This window comes from Lontra canadensis, unplaced genomic scaffold (assembly GCF_010015895.1).
Source record: "Lontra canadensis isolate GAN:19392208 unplaced genomic scaffold, GSC_riverotter_1.0 scaffold35, whole genome shotgun sequence".
NCBI classification, from domain to species: Eukaryota; Metazoa; Chordata; class Mammalia; order Carnivora; family Mustelidae; genus Lontra; species Lontra canadensis.
Window position 1 is genome coordinate 14,642,729 of NW_022631029.1, and position 17,094 is coordinate 14,659,822.

At 41.0% G+C, this 17,094-nt stretch overlaps 1 pseudogene; it reads right to left on the reverse strand.

Annotated features, from left to right (window-relative positions):
* Positions 1 to 2,930: 2,930 nt before the first annotated feature.
* On the reverse strand, positions 2,931 to 16,703 carry LOC116874076 (annotated as a pseudogene).
* Positions 16,704 to 17,094: the final 391 nt, after the last annotated feature.

A 17,094-nucleotide genomic window follows, 5' to 3' on the forward strand; every position in this document is an offset into this window, starting at 1 on the left:
TAGTAAGAATGCCAGACAAATGATGTTGTGTATCATACCGGGGGCACATGGTGTCACCATGTCTTATTTTACTTCTTTTTTTTTAAAGATTTTATTTATTTGTCAGAGAGAGAGAGCGTATAGCAGGAGGAGCAGCAGGAAGAGGGAGAAACAGGCTCCCCGTTGAGCAGGGAGCCCAGCTCAGGACTTGATCCCAGGACTCTGGGATCACGACTTAAGCCAAAGGCAGCTACTTAACCGAATGAGCCACCCAGCTGTCCCTACTTTTTTTTAAGTAAGCTCTACACCCAATGTGGGCCTGAACTCATGACCCTGAGATCAAGAGTCACATACTCTACTGACTGAGCCAATCAGGTGTCCCTCTTACTTTACTTTCGATCACTTGGTTAAGATGATGTCTGCCAGGTGTCTCCACTGTAAAGTTAACTATCTTTTCTTTGTAATTTCTTGGTGATGATACTTTTATTTTTATTTTTTTTAACATTTTATTTATTTATTTGAGAGAGACTGAGATAGCAAACATGAGTAGGGAGCAGAGGGGAGGGGGAAGCAGGGTCCCCGATGAGCAGAGAGCCCGATGTGGGGCTTGATCCCAGGATCCTGGGATCATGACCTGAGCTGAAGGCAGATGCTCAACCGAGCCACCCAGGTACCCGGTGGTGTTACTTTTACATGACACAAATATCTTGTTACCCTCAAATGTTTGCTAGCTAATTTTAGCATCCATGAGTGGATCTTGCATGCACCAATCATTACTATGATGTTCTAAGTACTGATTTTTCGACTTCCCTCATTCCTTTTACAATTTGTTAATTGAAATTCTCCTGTCCCTTCTCCCCCATTAATTTATTTATTCAGTTATTTAATTCACAAACATGGGCTAATGAACATTTATTTTATGAATTCATTTTATATTTTCCCCTGTTCTAGTGCTAGCTAGACTCAATAATTTCTTCAAGAATTTCTGGTTCTTTTTAGCAGAGAATCGTCTTTTGAAACCAAGATTTGGATAGTAGCAGTGCTCATTGCTACAGGGGCTTCATTGTGTCTAGGCATTCTCATCAAACAGAGCTGGGAAATATATCCATGTATACTAGCACAGATACATACATCCATCTAAATTTATTTCTTTTTTTTTTCTCTTTTTAAAAAGATTTATTTATTTATTTATTTGACAGACAGAGATCACAAATAGGCAGAGAGGCAGGCAGAGAGAGAGGGGGGAAGCAGGCTCCCCACTGAGTGGGGAGCCCAATGTGGGGCTCGATCCCAGGAACCTGAGGTCATGACCCCAGCCGAAGGCAGAGGTTTTAACCCACTGAGCCACCCAGCTGTCCCTAAATTTATTTCTTTATCCGTATATACTCAGGGGTTCTCCAGGGCACCTCTTAGGACTTCCATGCCCAATAGTAAAGGTTAATGGAAAATTAAAGCAACCAAGAAAAGCAGGTACAGTTAAGTACCTAGAGTCACTGGGAATTAAGGTTTAGGTTACTCCAACCAGCTAAGGTTTTGGCTGAGGGTGAAGGAAATAGTGACTGTGTAGTAAAGAAGAAGGTCATCTATCTCACAGATATCAGTAACAGCCTTATGACCAATTACAGAAACATTCTTATTTGCTTGTCATACAGATGGGTTTATTTGTATATGCTAACCAATTTCTTCTTCTTTCTCCTTCCCATTTTTATTTTGCATACAAATTGCTGAAGCTAACTTTGCAGTATACATTTTAGGTCACAGACTATTCAGTGAGACTATAACTGAATTTAAGGGCTAATTAACATAGTGAAGGATACAATAACTGTTGGTTAGGACCGGTTCCTCATTTGGCAGACAGGATGCAAATGTCTTCATTTCTAAGATTAAAAAGTTGTATCTCGTTAGGTGGAATTACAGAGAGGTTTTGTTATATGAGAGCTCAAATGTGTATAACTCTGGAAGGTGAGTAGACAAATGGGTGGACTCTGCCAGTTATCCGTTGCTTGTCCCTCAAATCCAAATTCATCCTTCATTATCTGGGATGCAAAAATGAAGCTGGTACATTTAAATATTTTCCTTTGTCAACGAGCACCGTGTTGAATTTTGTCAGTAGAGGGCGATGGAGAGACACGGCTGGAGAAAGGAAGCGCTCTGGTGTGCTCCTTCTGGTAGGCTCCAGCATCTGGAGGCGGCTTCTCCAGGGTTCAGCTCCTGCTGTGTAGACAGCTTCCCCAATACCAGATTCTAGCTGCTGGCTCCTGCAGTACCCAGCATCCAGAAGCCCCAATGTCTGGAGGTTTTCCTTGGCTCCCTTTTTGGGCAGTTACCTAATAAGAGTGCCTCCCGTGAGACACCTCCCTGTGAACAGTTTTCCTGGAAGCACAGGGAATGTATTTCTGGCAAGTTCTGATAGTATGGCCCTGCAATGACTTCTCTACTAGTCAGTGAGCCATGGCCGTGCCCTTTGCAACTCCGTCTAGATCTCTGCCCTGGAGGAGGGAGTCTTTTCCTTGGCTTGTCTCTCTCAGTCCCAGGCAGTGGCTGCTCCTTCTATATGCTCTTCCCATACTCTTCAGAGCTCTTGCTACTTCTCACTAGCCAGTCACTCATGTCTCCAATCCCTTGTTATATTTAATAATTCTTTTTATTAAACTTTCTCTGTTCAAATGACTGTGGTTTCTGTCTCCTAATTGGACCCAGACCAGTCTGCACATAAAATGGTTTCAGAATTGCTAACTCATTCCCCTGTGAGACCCACAGAGAGGAACAAATTTACTGACTAAAACTACAATCTCTGTGTACAGTCCTTCCATAGTTAGACATTTTTTTTTTCCAAACAACCAGACACATTAACATTCTTGGTTTATTAATCCTCTCGTGAAAACTCTGCACGGTCACCACAGATAAAGCCACAGCAGCATCCTTACTCCTTCTGTTGTCCCATCTCCAGCTCACTTTTTGCCAGCACCAGCAGTGGCTTTTGTAGTCCCCCTGACTTTCTTCATTCTGTTCTTGTGTTCCTTTCGCTGTTTTCTTGACATCTTTTTCTTCTCCTACTGGCCTTGTCTCGCAAGTCTATGTTTGGGTTCATTTTTCTTTGCGTAGTGCAAGGAGTCCTAAGTCATGCGAAAGACAGTTGTCTTGCCACCACCAAAATGGGTTCCAAATCCAAATCCAAATATGACATCTGGTGTGGTCTTGTACATTTTGGCTAGTTTCCCGAATTTCTGTCTTAGGTACTGTTGCTTTTCCGGGGTAAAGGACATCAATGACCATCTGTTTCTGCTGAAGTGGTCGGTTGGTCATGAACTTCCTGGTCTGGATAGTAGCTGTGTCGTTGTGATGGCAGCCGAGCTTCAAGCAGCCGGAGAAGAAAAGAGCATAGTTGTCTTATAGTATCCAAAATATCATTTTTTAGTTATTTAGGTTAGATGTTAGATGTTAGATGCTTCCTCCCTTATCCCCTCCATAATGGTTATATGTATATATATTTTTCCCTATCTCCGCCACTCCAGATTCAGGGATCTGAACCCGACTCCCTTTCCATCGGCTGAGGGCAACAGAGGCCATCGCCTGTCCCTTCGGAACGGCGCTCACCCATCTCTCAGCACCAACTGACTCATGTTCAATAGCTGTTCACAAGGAACCCTTCTCCACTTCGCCTTCAAAGTTCTCGTTTGAATATTTACAACTAACACCAAGATCTGCACCTGCGGCAGCTCCGCCCTGGCCTGCACCCTAGGCTTCAAAGCTCACCGTAGCAGCCCTTCTACTCCTTGCAGCGTAGCATCCCCGGGGTGGGGCTTGGGGGGAACCGCGGCGGCCCCCCCAAGGGAAACCACCGTGCCCCTACCCCTGCCTACTCCCATCCCTCTCGTGGGTGTCACCCACTGCCAGGGACGGCTGGGTAGGGGCCCAACGCTCCAGCGCCGTCCATTTTCAGGGCCAGTTGATTCGGCAGGTGAGTTGTTAACACACTCCTTGGCGGATTCCGACTTCCATGGCCATATTCTTTAGTTGTAATACATTTAGGTTCCTTATTGTTGGTGTTCCATATTGGGTTCTTTTCTCATCCTGGTTGATTTGAATGATTTATTTATTCTGAGAGTATGTAAACCATTAGAGTCACAGCTGTGTGGAAGGGCTTACATATACTCAGGGGAGTGTTGTAGTCGCCTCATTTCTAGTACCTGTTTCCATTCCCTCCTTCTTCATGTCCCATTTCTGTCCATCCCCCTTATATAAACTACTACTCTTTTTTAGCTTCTGGTTTAGCCTTTCTTTTGCCAGTTGATATGTGGGGGCCCATAAAAGAGTTTTCGGGTTTTTTTTGTATTTTTCAAGATCATATTTATTTGACAGAGAGACATCGAGAGCACAGGGAGCGGGAGAGGGAGAACAGAATCTCCACTGAGCGGGGAGCCTGATGCGGGGATGGATCCCAGGACCCTGGGACAATAGCCCTGAACAGAAGGCAGATGCTTAACCAACTGAGCCACCCAGGCGCCCCCCAGAGATGAGCCTTAAGCCTTCTTAGAAGGCAAAGACTCAGGCTCATAGCCCTCCTGCTTCTGCTCTCTATGGATCCTGGGGTGAGGCCATTCTAAAGCTTAATAAAAAGAAATATTTGCTGGAGTTGATCACTGAAGGTCATGCTGTAGGGAAAACCGGTCATGTCTATTAAAACAAAACATGAATAATTTCTTATTTCTTCTTCATGGCCATTTCACTGAATATTGAACCTCAGGAAAAAAATCCTATTTGCACATAGATAAATATGGACACAATTGTTTTCTGTCATGTTGTTTTTAATGGTGAAAAGAAAAAAAATAATCAGAAACAATCTAATGTCTGTTAATAGAGAAATAGCTAAAAACATTCACAGAATAGCCAATCTGGCACCCTATATAGTTCATCAGGGCTGTTTGTTTTATTTTTTTACTTTTTAAAAAAGATTTTACTTATTTATTTGACAGAGAGAGATCACAAGTAGTCAGAGCAGCAGGCAGAGAGAGAAGGGGAAGCAGGCTCCCGGCTGAGCAGAGAGCCCGATGCAGGGCTCGATCCCAGGACCCCAAGATCACAACCCAAGCCAAAAGCAGAGGCCCAACCTGCAGAGCCACCCAGGCACCCCAGGGCTGTTTGTTTTAATAATGCAGAGTTACAAGGAGCTTAGAATTAAAGCTCTAAGACATGTTGATGAGTGGGTGGGTAGAAAGCTAGTTATAGAATGATAGATATGGAATAATGCAACTTATGAAAAATTGAGAAATAAAACAATGCCACATATTTTATAGATATACATGTGTGATATATATCTATGTGAGATATATATGTGATATATAGATAGGTCTATAGATACAGATATCTGTAAGAGAAAGGTTTGGAAGCATGTATATCAAATGAAAAAATGATTTCATTTGGCAGGGGCCGGCTGGGACAGAGGAGACTGGAGATTTGGGGTGGGGGTGGGTTTCAAAAAGAATTTTTATCTGCAATATGTTTGATTTTTAAGTATTCATGTGTTATTTGTATAATATTCTTTTTTTTAAGATTTTATTTATTCATTTGACAGAAAGAGAGAGATCACAAGTAGGCAGAGAGGCAGGCAGAGAGAAAGGGAGAAGCAGGCTTCTCGCTGAGCAGAGAATATAATATTCTATAATATTTTTTTTTAAAGATTTTTATTTATTGATTTGACAGAGAGAGATCACAAGTAGACAGAGAGGCAGGCAGAGAGAGAGAGAGGGAAGCAGGCTCCCCGCTGAGCAGAGAGCCCGATGCGGGACTCGATCCCAGGACCCTGAGATCATGACCTGAGCTGAAGGCAGTGGCTTAACCCACTGAGCCACCCAGGCGCCAATATTCTATAGTATTTTTAAAAAAGATTTTATTTATTTATTTGACACAGAGAGAGATCACAATTAGGCAGAGAGGCAGGCAGCAAAAGAGGGAGAAACAGGCTCCCTGCTGAGGAGAGAGCCTGACATGGGGCTCGATCCCAGGAGCCTGAGACCATGACCTGAGCTGAAGGCAGAGGCTTAACCCACTGAGCCACCCAGGCACCCACCCCTATAATATTCTTTAAAGTTAAAATGGACATACAAAACAATGACTGCATTAATTAAATCTCAAAATCCTCAGAAAGAGACTGCAACCTATTGGGGATGCAGGTAACACCCTCAAACACTCAGTATCTGCCCTTCCTGGAGAAGATTCCAGAAATGACAGAGTCTCCACTTCTCTCTCTCCTATTAAATGCAAGACTCCTCTCCTAAACGTTGTCTGCCTTGAAGGCTTGCTGTCTGTTAATAAAAGTAATACAAGTAACACAGTAACAACACCTGGATTTACAGCGAGCATCGTACATCCACTCCCTGCATTCTACAGTTCATATCGGACCAGTTCTGCTCTAACACAGTAGATCACTGACCATAAACCCCAGCATACACTCTACTCTGATTCTTCTCTTTGTTTTTTTTTTTTAAGTTTTATTTATCTATTTATTTATTTATTTATTTTAAGGATTTTATTTATTTATTTGACAGAGAGAGAGAGAGATTATACGCATGCAGAGTAGCAGGCAGAGAGAGAGAGAAAGAAAGAGAGAAGCAGACCCCCTGCAGAGCAGGGAGCCCAATGTGGGGCTTGATCTCAGGACCCTGGGATCCTGACCTGAGCCGAAGGCAGCCACTTAACTGACTGAGCCACCCGGGTGCCCCTGATTATTTTCTTTGCTGAGGTGTAGGATGGATATTCAACCTAAGGAAAACAGTTAATGGCTAAGGACAGAGTCCAGGTATCCCCAGACATTTGCTTTCTCTTCAAACCATCTGATGACTGAGAAAATCAACATTCCCACATCAAGGTGGTTAAATTTATTATGAAAGATAAAGAGTATATAAAATACCTTCAAGTATGTATTTAAATTATTTTCCACTGGGGAGAAATAAAAAATAAAACTGAAGTCTTACCCTTACTACTCTAATAATAATAATAAAAAAGATTAGAATGATAATGAGCCAGAAAGCTGACTAAGCCACTAATCAAAGACAGAGACACAAATACAATTAGTGTTTGGGGCAAGTGCTCTGAGGAGTCTGGGCTTAATCCTGAGAGATCCAGAGGCTTGGCATGGGGGGCCCCCATCCCCACCGGACACAAAAAGGCACTTCCTGCCACCGCTCTCTGTTTTTTGTGTAGTTTGAGTTAAGACCATGCAAAATAAACAACGTAATTTTGTCTAGGTGTCACATTCCCTTCTGGGAGGAAATTACTACACTTGTTTTGTAGCTCCTCTGTTTGGAGTATATTTTCTGTTTTTAAATTTTTAAATCCCCTAGGCCCTTTCCCACTTTTTAGGAAAATTACTTATGTTTTCTAACTTTATAGACTCGAAATTCATACCTTTTGAAAGTCTCTCTTTGAGGAAATTTGCACAAACAGCAAAGAAATCTGGCTGAGTGAGATTCAACTTCTCCTCGTCGAATGCATATCACGAGTGCACCTGGAATCATGTTTTATACAGTGAAAAAAGCACGTTATAAAGCAGTGTGTGTAGGATAATACTACCAGGGCAGACCACATGCGTCCTCGAGTACAGAATGTCTGGAAGGACAGTAGTATCTCACAGTGGTGAGATTGCTGATGATTGATTTCTTCTTTTTACTTTCCTATATTGTTGGCATTTTAAATATTGAGAACGTATCCTTTTCATAATAAAAAGAACATTTTGATCTTGAAACAGCAACAAAAGGTGAGGAAGTGATAAAAATAACTGGAACAGAAGGAAATGCAAACAGAAACGATAAAATGCACTAGGACTGAGGCTGGCACTCCAAATCCTCACATCTCGCTTGCTGTCCAGCTCCATGTTCATCCCCCTGCCATGCCTTCATCCCTTCTGGCCTGCAGCCCTCCAGAAGGCTCCTGTCTGGTCCTCCTGCCTACCTTCTTGCCTTTCAATCATCCATTCTGTACAGAACATCCAGAGTGATTTTCCTAAAGTGACAATCTGATCTGTATGTCCACCCACTTAAACACTTTAGTAGCTCCTAGTCATACTGAGATAAAAACCCAATCTCCTTGCCTGTTATGGTCCTTGCTTCTTCTTCTCCTGCCCGTTTACCTTTTGCTCCCTTTGTTGATATTTCCAGGAACACTCTTTCCTGCCCCAGGGCCTTTGCATTTGTTATTCCTTATGCTCAGATAGCTCTTCCCTCAGTTCCTCATCAGCCCCTGTTCCTCAGAGTCTCCAGGGATGGGGGTCAGGAATCTGCATTTTAAATATATACTTTAGGTGATTTTTGTGCAAACTCAGGTTTGAGAGACCCTATTTTAAAGCCTGTTGGTGGGTATTAAGGAGGGCATGGGTTGCATGGAGCACTGGGTGTTATACACAAATAATGAATCATGGAACACTACATCAAAAACTAATGATGTACTGTATGGTGACTAACATAACTTAATAAAAAAATGAAAAATAAAAAAATAAAGCACTGGCTTTTGATGAGTATTCAGGTGTGGGTGGCGGGGGCCACAGATTTCATGAACAAACTTCTGATACCTGGATTATTCTCCCTCAGACCCCTGTGAGGCCATGTGTATCCTCTGGGCTGAGATGTTTTTCAAAAATGACCAAGTTGGGCGCCTGGGTGGCTCAGTGGGTTAAGCCTCGGCCTTCGCCTCAGGTCATGATCCCAGGGTCCTGGAATCGAGCCCCGCATCGGGCTCTCTGCTCAGCAGGGAGCCTGCTTCCTCCTTTCTCTCTCTCTGCTTGCCTCTCGGCCTACTTGTGATCTCTGTCAAGTAAACTAAAAAAAAGACCAAGTTGTGGGGACCCCTGGGGGGCTCAGGTGGTTGAGCATCTTTTGGGTTATGTCATGATCTCAGGGTCATGAGATCAAGTCCTGCACTGGGCTTCATGCTTAGCAGGGAGTCTGCTTGAGATTCTCTCCCTCTCCCTCTGCACCCCACCCTGATGTGCATGGGTGAGCACGTACTCTCTCTCTAAAATAAATTTTTAAGAAAAAAAGAAAAAGAATCTAGGTGTGTCAGCTCACAGAATGGTGGGACTTTAGTGTCTAGACGCTCTTCTACCAAAGGTAACAACGGCTAAAATTTCAGCTAAGATTTTTTAGTGGTGACTGTTTCTTTTTCATCTATTGGTAAATTAAGCATAAAATACTTACAACAGATTAGCCCTTCCTCTGAGGTGGAGTTTGCAGACTGACCCAGGAAGAGTTCTGAAGTAGTTATATTCAGGCTTCTCTTGGACTTTTACCACCAAACCTGAGAACTGTTGCAGTCTGGAGGGTGCTATGGGACAAATAGATGATGCGGTGGCCCAGGGTGGGGAGGGTGGAGGTGGGTGGTGAGCAGGGGCCTTGGAAGGTACTGGAAATGTTAAGCAAACACTCTTGGAGCTTATGCTTAGGGCAAGTTCCTATGCTAGGCATAGGTAGGTGGGGGAGGACAGCACAAGACACACCCAGGTATACCCAGCCTGCCCTCCAGGGCTCAGGGACCCTCAGATAAGCTTGTCTCAGTGCAAAATGGTTAGGGTAGTTTTGTTTTTGATTGTTTTTGAGAAATTTACCTAGTCCCACCTGGTGGGCATAAACAGAAGTCAAAACTTTACAAGGGGGCTGTGGCAGGAAAAGCAACAGAGAGTCATTAATTTTTGTTGGCTTCTCCCGGGTTTCCTTTCAGGAACCGCTCCCTCACTCCCTGTGGTTCTGGGGAACTGCCAGTCAAGGTGGCCCCATCTCTCTCACCCCAGGAGCTGGACCAATCCCAGTCCTCCCTGGGTCTTCTTGCCAGAATCTAGAGGGCAGGCGTTCCTTCTGCTGGGCTTGCTGAACTGGTCAAAGATGAGCCTTGTGCTGTGCAGTTCCATCATGCCCACTCAGCAGAGAGAGCTTGAGTGACAAAGAGAGAGAGAGTCCCAATGACATCATTTGAGCTCCTAGATCCAACCAGACCTGAAGCTAGACCCATTCCTAATCTTTCCATGATAGGTGCTAATAAATTTGCTTACAGTTTCAATTCGTTTGAGCTCAGTTTCTTCTCTTGCAACAGATAGAGGCCTAAGGAATGTACAGGCCTTAGACTGTTCCTTCCATTATTATTCCAAGTCTCCAAAAAAAAAAAAATATGCTATTGGCAGAAAATAGTCTTTGTAATGTAATAGTGAGGCCAATCTCATAATGTAGATGGGCAGTGTTACAACCCTACAGGGTGTGGGACTTCTATAAATCCTGGGCCAGGCACAGCCCTACCATTCAGGGTTCTCAGAAGCTGTTCTTGTGGGTGGGAATGTCACAGTCTCTTACCACCAAATGCTCTGCTCTCACACACCGTGAATCCACACTATGACTTCCAAGTCTAGTCCCACGCCACAGGGTTCATTCCAGCCTCCCTCCTTTCCATATTTGTAACTCCCTTTCCCATCAGTGAGAAACCTGGCTCCCGTTACACTCGACATACTTACAGACTTGCTCAGACCTACAACACACGGAGAGTAATTCCAGAATTGCTAATCCATACCACTACAAAAGCAAGTCTATTAACTAGAGTTCAATATTTGTTTATAGTTCTTTGATATTAGTTTGAGGGGATAAAGTCAAAACACAGTGTGCAAAAGTTACCCCTTCCCTATTTCACTACATTAATGTTATTCATTTGAAGTAACAAGAAGTTCGTTGTTTCTGCTTCTGTTTAAATTTAAGGGATTTTTTTCTCCCATCTTTTCTCTATTAATTTTTGAATATGTGAAACATGATTACAGTTCTGAGAGTAAACTGTGCACAATGTATACTCAGACAAGTGTAACCCCTCCTCCTACCTCTTCTACCCTGTTCCTATACCTCTATACCCTCCACCCACCCCTTTCCCTGGAAGGTAACCAATCTCATTTCCTGGCTTATCCTTCCTGGGTTTCTCTTTTCAAAAGTAAGAGCATACACCTATGTGTTCTTATTTTTCCTTCTTACCACGCTATAGACAGTCTTTAGCACTATTCTTTGTTCACTTAATAATATATACCCCGGACATCATTTCTTATCCGCTCATAGAGATGTTCAACCTTTTTTTTTAAATTATAACAGTGTAGTAGTCCACATTGTAGATGTACTATGGTTCACAAAACCACTCTCCTATGTACGAGCACTTAGGTTATTACCAATATTTTGCAATTACAAATAGTGCTTCAGTGAATAATCTTTTGCATAAGGATTTTTGTATTGTTGAAAAAAAAATTTTAAGTAAACTGTATGCCCAACATGGGGCTCAAACTCAACAGCCTTAGATCAAGAGCTGCATGCCTGAAAATGTTTCTTAAAATTTTAATTTTTTTAAGATTTATTTATTTATTTGAGAGAGAGAATGAGAATGAGAGAGAGCGAGTCGGAGGAGGCTCATTGGGAAGCCTGCTTCTCCCTCTCTCACTCGCCCTGTTTATGTTTTAAAAAATATTGTTTTTATTTATTTGACAGAGAGAGAGATCACAAGTAGGCAGAGAAGCAGGCAGAGAGAGAGAGTGAAGCAGGCTCCCCCCTGAGCAGAGAGCCCGACGCAGGGCTCAATCCCAGGACCCTGAGATCATGACCTGAGCCGGAGGCAGAGAAGCTTAACCCACTGAGCCACCCAGGCGTCCCTAAAAAAATAAAATCTTTAAAAAAAAAAAAAGAAAGAAAGAAAACATAGGTGATAAGATCCTTGACATCAGTCTTGGGGATGATTTTTTGAATTTGACACCAAAAAAGGCAACAAAAGCAAAATTAAACAAGTTGGACTACATCATACCAAAAAGCTTCTGTATATCAAAGGAAACCATCAACAAAATGTAAAGGCAATTTATTGAATGGGAGAAAATATTTGCAAATCATGTATGTGAAAAGGGTCAATACCCCAAATATATAAAGAACTCATACAACTCAATAGCAAAAAAACAACGATTTGAAATGGGCAGACAGGGGTTCTTGGGTGGTTCAGTGGGTCAAGCGGCTGACTTCAGCTCAGGTCATGATCTCAGGGTCCTGGGATAGAGCTCTATGTCTGGCTGCCTGCTCAACAAGGAGTCTGCTTCTCACTATTCCCCTATACTCTCCCTCAAATAAATAAATAAAAAATCTTAAAAATTAAAAAAAAAAAAAAAAAGGCAGATGGGTGCCTGACTGGCTTAGTCAGTGGAGCATCTGACTCCTGATCTCAGAGTTGTAAATTCAAGCCCCATGAGATTACTTAAAAAACAAAATCTTTAAAAAAAAAATGGGCAGAGGAACTAAATAGACATTTTCCGAAGAAGACATGCAGGTGGCCAGCAAGTGCATGAAAAGATGCTCAACATCACTAATCACCAGGAAAATGCAAATCAAAACCCCACCTCACGCATGGTATAATGGTTATTATCAAAAAGACAAGAAACAACAGGTGTTGCGAAAGATGTGGAGAAAAAGGAACCCTTGTGCCCTATTGGTGGGAATATGAACTGGTGTAGCCACTAGGGAAAACAGTATGGAGGTTGCTCAAAAATTAAAAATAGAACTATCATATGATCTAGCAATTCTACTTCTGAGTATTTGACCAAAAGAAATAAAAACACTCACTCTAAAAGATATATGCACTCTTATGTTCATTGTAACATTACCTACAATAGCCAAAACTTGGAAGTCACTTAAGTGTCTATCAGTGGGTGAATGGACAAAGAAAATATGGAATATATATGAAATGGAATATTATTCATCCGTTAAAAAGTTGGAAATTTGTAACAACATAGAATGACCTTGAAGGCATTATGCGAAGTGAAATAAGTCGGATGAAGACAGATATCAAATGATCTCACTTATATGTGGAATCTTAAAAAGAGAAAAAACAACTGAACTCATAGATACCGAGAACAGACTGTTGGTTGCCAGAGGCAGGGAGTAGAAAGTGGGCAAAATGGGTGAAGATGGTGAAAAGGTACAAACTTCCAGTTATAAAATAAATACATCCTGGGAATGTAATGCGCAGAATGTAATGTGACTATCATTAATACTTTATTGTATATTTGAAAGTTGTGGAGAGTAAATATTAAAAGTTACTATCATGAGAAAAAAATAATTTGTAGATATATGTGATGATGGATATTAACCAGACTTATTGTGGTGATCGTTTCACAATATATACAAATATTGAATCATTATGCTATATATCTGAAACTAATATAAGGTTATATGCCAGTTATATGTCAACTTTTTAAAAAAGGGGAGGAAATCCTGTAAGATATTTCCAGAATCTGAGTCATCTTGGGGCTGGTATTTGTTGATTTTCTTTTCCCATGATAATGGGTCAGACGTTTGTGGTTCTTTATATGTCAAGTGATTTTGGACTGCATCCTGGCCATTTGTATATTATCTGATGATACTCTGAGTCTTGTTTAATCCCTATGGACAATATTTTTTTAAGAGAGGGGGAGCGGGAGAAGGAGAGAGAGAATCCCAAGCACGATCCATGCCCTGCACAGAGCCTGACTCACGGTTCGATCCCGCAAACCTGAGGTCACCACCTGAGCTGCTTGGAAGAGTCAGATGCCCAACTGACTGAGCCATCCAGGCATCCCAAGGACAATTTTTTTTTTTTTTTAAGCCAAGCAACTGACCTGGTTAAGTACAGACTGCGAGTTCTGATCTGCCTTCTGTGGGCTACGTGTCCAATGTCAGCTTAATTTTCGTTGCCCTTGCCGTGTTATTTAGATCTATCCTGCATGTGTGCCACCCACAGGCCAACAGATAACATAGACAGTTGCCTATCCTATTCAGTTCTCAAAGACTTTGGTGTTGTGTTTAGGATCTCTGTTGTGTGTGCAGCAGGGGCCAGTCCAGGAGTCTGTTCCTAACTTTGTGAGATTACCTTCTGAAGCCTCCTCTCCTCTCTGATCTCCCCCACATTCTCCAGTTCACAGGGGCTCTCTGTGCTAGTCCTCTGACCAGCCAGGGCTTTAGTCTCCTCTTTGCTGTGCACTTCCTAGGGTTCTATACTTTTTAAAAAAAATATTTGATTTTTAAGTAATCTGAACCCCAACATGGGGCTCGAACTCATAATCCCAAAATCAAGAGTTGAGCACTCCACCAACTGAGCTAATTAGGTGCTCATATATCTTTTATTTATTTTTCATTTTTAAATTTTATTTTTTTTAAAGATCTTATTTATTTATTTTGAGAGAAAGAGAGTGAGCAGATGTGCTGAGGGGCAAAGGGAGAGGGAGAGGGAATCTCAAGCAGATTCCTGCTGACCATGGAGCCAGATGCCAGGCTTGATCTCACAACTGTAAGATCACAGCCTGGGCCAAAACCAGCAGTTGGACACCCAACTGACTGAGCCACCCAGGCACCCTGCCCTGTATACTTCTTAAATCACAGTTTTGATAGATTGTCTTAAGGTCTGTGTGGTCTCTTGTAGATTTTCTCTTATGGTGCTTCCCTTACCATTGTTCATTTTTTATTTTTCCATACATACTTTAGTATTAACTTTCTAGTTCCATAAAGAACCTTGTTGGTATTTTTGATAGTGCAGATAAAGATACATTTGCCTTGTTCCTTAACATTGTGGAAATGTCTTAGTGTTTCCCAGTGAAATAAAATATGTTTAAAAAGTATCCATCAGGGGCCCCGGGGTGGCTCAGTGGGTTAAAGCCTCTGCCTTTGGCTCAGGTCATGATCCCAGGGTTCTGGAATCGAGCCCCGCTTCGGGATCTCTGCTCAGAGGGGAGCCTGCTTCCTTCTCTCTCTCTGCCTGCCTCTCCATCTATTTGTGATCTCTGTCTGTCAAATAACTAAATAAAATCTTTAAAAAAAAAAGTATCCATCAGTGGGGCACTTGAGTAGCTCAGTTGGTTAAGCCTCTACCACTTGAATTTGACTCAGGTATGATCTCATGGCTCTGTGCTGGAGGTGGAGCCTGCTTAAGATTCTCTCTCTCTCTCCCTCTCTCTCTGCCCCTCCCCCTGCACTCACACTCAATCTCTCTCTCTAAAAAAAAAAAAAAAAAAACCACAACTCATCAATTTCTATTTTCTTGAGTGTTTTCTTTTTTCTTTTAATTTTTTTTTTCTTTTTAATTTTTTTTTTTAATCAACTTTAAGGGCACCTGAGTGGCTCAGCTGGTTAAGCAGCAATTCTTGATTTCCGCTCAGGTCATGATCTCAGCGTCCTGGATAGAGCCCCACATCGGGCTCATCACATAGTGGGGAGTCTGCTTGACGATTCTCTCTCTCTCCCTCTGCCCTTTCCCCTGCTCTCTCTCACTCTCTCTTTCTCTCTCTCTAAAATAAATAAACAAATATTTTTAAAAAATCAACTTCACTTGATTTAGGTATCACTGTTGTATTTGCTGTATAAAAATAACTTGGAAATTTTCTTTCATTTGCTATATTCTACATAATTTATGTAGCATTGGGAATACTTGGTGTTTGAAGATTTAGTAGAATTCCCCTGTGGAACTATATAGAGCTGGTTCTCTTTTGTGGAATAATGTTCTATTTCTTCTACAGAAATTAATGTATTTAAGATTTCTATCTTTAAAGGAATCAAATCTAGTAAAGTCTATTTTTTTAATTCACCATTTTTTCTAGGTTTTTAAAATGTATTTGCTTAAAGTTCTACCAAATAGTCTCTTATGATTTAAAATTTTTTTTTGGTTTAAATTGCTATTACTATTTCCCCTTGTCATTTCTTCTTTTACATACTTGTGCTTTCCCTCTTTTGCTTGATGAAGTTAGTAAGTGGCTTGTTTTGTTTTGTTACTTTTTTTTTTTCCCAAAAAACAAATCAGGCTTTTGACTGAATAAAACATACTATTTTTCTATTCTATATCCATTGATTTCTGATATTGTCTAAACTTGGTTGTTTCCATGTCTCTTCTTTGTTGTTATTTGTTTATTCTGTAATTATATTCTGATTTCTTGAATTTGGAATTATTAGCACTCTTCCATTTTTATTGATTTATATGGGTAGGAATATGGGTTTTCCTCTCATCACTGTATTATATATATTTCATTGACTCTGATACATAGTTTCACAATAATTTTTTAGAGATTCTGTAATTTTGGTTTGTCTTTCCCCTTTCCACCCAAGAATTAATAGAAGAAGGTGTAAAAATTTCCAGGTCAAACATTCTTTTCATATTTAAACAATATAAAACTTACAGAAAATTTGTGAGTATAGCCCAAAAAAACATTTTTCCAAGTTGCCAATTTATATCCCTAATCACCTCAAACATTTAGTGTGAATTTCCTTCAGACAGATATTTTTCCTATATAACCACAATAGAGGCACAGAAATAAAGAAATTAACATAATTAACATAGATGTTCTTGTTTTTCTTTTGTCCTGCTTAAGTTTCTCCCTTCTGCTCCTTTCCGCCTTTTAACATACTGTCTCCTCTCCTTTCTTTTTTACCCTCTTCTCTCCCGAAAGCGTTGCCTTTCCAAAGGCTCCTCATCCACACATTTTGGTCCCTTCCCTCTAGTCAGAGCTTTGATGTACCAAGACTCTTTTCACACTTATAGGTGGACTTTCCCTATTTAGAAACATTTGAGATATAATCCACATACTATAAAATTCATTTTTAAAAAATGTATACAATTCAGTGGTTTTTAGTATATTCATAAGGTTGTGCAACAAGTACCTCATCTAATTCCAGAACACATTCTTCATCCCCTGAAGAACCCATTCCCATTAGCATTGTCGAATCCTGCTCCTGGTCCCTAGGAACCACTAATCTACTCTCTATATCTCTATGGTTATGCCTATTGTGGACATTTCATATAACAGAAATCATATGATTATGAGGCCTTTGTATTTGGCTTCTCTCACTTGTCATGCTGTTTTCAAGGTCTATCCATATTGTAGAATGTATCAATCCGTCATTCTTTTTTATGGCTGAATAATAGTTCTTTATATGGCAAAACCACATTTTGTTTATCCATTCATTAGTTAATGATTGTTTGTTGTTGATTTGTTGTTTCCACTTTTTAGCTATTATGAATAATGGTGCTGTAAACATTCATGTACAAGTTTTTGTATGAACATATATTTTCAGTTGAGTATATACCCAGGAATAGAATTTCTGAGTC